The sequence below is a fragment of the Schistocerca piceifrons genome, unplaced genomic scaffold (assembly GCF_021461385.2).
Source record: "Schistocerca piceifrons isolate TAMUIC-IGC-003096 unplaced genomic scaffold, iqSchPice1.1 HiC_scaffold_936, whole genome shotgun sequence".
Classification (NCBI taxonomy): domain Eukaryota; kingdom Metazoa; phylum Arthropoda; class Insecta; order Orthoptera; family Acrididae; genus Schistocerca; species Schistocerca piceifrons.
The window spans coordinates 5,302,882-5,305,381 of NW_025729208.1; the positions used below are offsets into that span (position 1 = coordinate 5,302,882).

At 58.6% G+C, this 2,500-nt stretch overlaps 1 non-coding gene across 1 annotated transcript in view; it reads left to right on the forward strand.

The window, feature by feature from the left end:
* The first annotated feature begins 1,727 nt into the window (after positions 1–1,727).
* LOC124772190 overlaps positions 1,728–2,500 on the forward strand; it is a 1,909-nt gene continuing 1,136 nt past the window's right edge. Inside the window, exon 1 of the ribosomal RNA XR_007013857.1 lies at positions 1,728–2,500. This exon is cut by the window's right edge and continues 1,136 nt beyond it. This is a non-coding gene — a ribosomal RNA (small subunit ribosomal RNA).

A 2,500-nucleotide genomic window follows, 5' to 3' on the forward strand; every position in this document is an offset into this window, starting at 1 on the left:
TCGCAATATAGTTCGCTACTCGCACTGCCCGCTCCCCTGTGTATCGCTTCATGTTAAACACCTTGCAAGTCTTGCTGACTTTCCACATGCTCCTGCTGTACACTGTAATGTGGATGGCAGCAGGACGTACATGCCGCCCCTCCCCACGTCCCCACCTTGCCCCCCTGCCTTCGCAAGCTGGTTGGTGAGAAGTTTGCATGTTCAATGCCCTTCGCATGCGACGTACTCAGGCTACGTTGTGGTGCGGCCTGTGTCAACCGTCCGCTAATGTCGTACGCGTAAACCACAATCTGTACTGCACATTCGTCCTTATGTACCGAATGATACATCGTGGCACATGTGTGACCGTACAACGACTGCGCCCAAAAACGGCGGACCATACAGTGCAAATATTGTGCACGCAGCTACGTGTCGTCTCCCTATGAGAGCTGGATTGCAGTGTGGTACGCCATAGAGACGTGTGGGAGGAACGGACGCCGTGGATGGCGATCAGCATGAGCTGTCTGTTGATGTATTCGGACCTAGTCGTCTCTCCTCACACACCGTGATGGCATGGTGCACCGCGTTCCATATCTGCGACATGCTACAGAGGCCGGTTGACAGTCGTTCGAGCAATGGACATCGCATACGTACGGGGGCCACCTTCCACGTATTGTCTAGGCGTGCACATTTTGTTGCGTGTATGTGGGCAGACGTAGTGTGGCGTGACACCTGACACAGGCATGCAATAATCGTTGAAGTTGCAAATGGCGATGGACGCCTGCGTTTTCTGGTGAAGTTACGCAAATGAACAAATGGTAACCTGTTGTGGTGCGGTTGTTCTCGCTAGGGGTGAATCGGTGATGGCGACGATAGGTTGAGGTACGAACCGGTTGTTCCAGCGATACCCACCATGCCGACGAAACTGAACGGCATCTGGGTGTGAAGCGATACGCGGCGGTGGCTGGGTGGGACCGTCCCCGGCCGGTGAGGGGGCGCCTCCCGGCGTGCTGGCCGCGCGGTGCGTGGGCGCACGCGCTACAGCCGGCTGGTGGGGGCGGCCAGTGGCAGGCGCGCCGGCCGACGGACGCGGCAGGCGTCGCAGCTGCGCGCCGGCGCACCCTGCGCGCGGCGCCGTGCGGCCAAAGTAGGTCCTCGCGGGCCCGGTGCGAAGCGCGGTGGACATCTTCAGTGTGCTGGTCCGATTGAGGACTGTGTGCGTTGAGGATGCGCCGCCGCCCGGCGCTCGGCGCCGCGACGCCGTCTGCTGCTCGGTCGCCCCAGCGGTTCTCGCTGGTGGTTTGTATCGCAGCTGTGCGGATGTGTTGGCGCGTGCGCTGTGCTGGGAGAGTTCGCTTCGGCACCCAAGTGGGGCTTTTGTCCTTCTGTGGCGCTGGCGTTGGAGCTGCCGGTCACCGTAGGTGGCGCGTGTTGTCTCCCGCCGGCAATGCCACGACAGCACGCTCCCGGGCCTCTGTCGGCAGCGGCAAGCTCAGTTGGGAGCACGGGTGGTCGCACCGAAAGCGTCTACTCGCCTAACTCCGGGCGATTGCGCCTCTCTCGAACCCGACCAAGTACTTGGGACGGCGCTGCGCGCCGCCGGGACCTGAGAGGGTTTCGAGGTGTATTGTGCAGGGGAGCTCAGCCTCCTCCTGTTTGCAGAATGATTGAGCGGACGCTTGCGTGTTCGCGCGGGCCCCCGGGACACACTCCCGGGCGGCCGGCTGCTCAGCTCTAGTTGACGCAGCTCCCTGGTTGATCCTGCCAGTAGTCATATGCTTGTCTCAAAGATTAAGCCATGCATGTCTCAGTACAAGCCGCATTAAGGTGAAACCGCGAATGGCTCATTAAATCAGTTATGGTTCCTTAGATCGTACCCACGTTACTTGGATAACTGTGGTAATTCTAGAGCTAATACATGCAAACAGAGTCCCGACCAGAGATGGAAGGGACGCTTTTATTAGATCAAAACCAATCGGTCGGCTCGTCCGGTCCGTTTGCCTTGGTGACTCTGAATAACTTTGGGCTGATCGCACGGTCCTCGTACCGGCGACGCATCTTTCAAATGTCTGCCTTATCAACTGTCGATGGTAGGTTCTGCGCCTACCATGGTTGTAACGGGTAACGGGGAATCAGGGTTCGATTCCGGAGAGGGAGCCTGAGAAACGGCTACCACATCCAAGGAAGGCAGCAGGCGCGCAAATTACCCACTCCCGGCACGGGGAGGTAGTGACGAAAAATAACGATACGGGACTCATCCGAGGCCCCGTAATCGGAATGAGTACACTTTAAATCCTTTAACGAGTATCTATTGGAGGGCAAGTCTGGTGCCAGCAGCCGCGGTAATTCCAGCTCCAATAGCGTATATTAAAGTTGTTGCGGTTAAAAAGCTCGTAGTTGGATTTGTGTCCCACGCTGTTGGTTCACCGCCCGTCGGTGTTTAACTGGCATGTATCGTGGGACGTCCTGCCGGTGGGGCGAGCCGAAGGCGTGCGACCGCCCCGTGCGTGCTCGTGCGTCC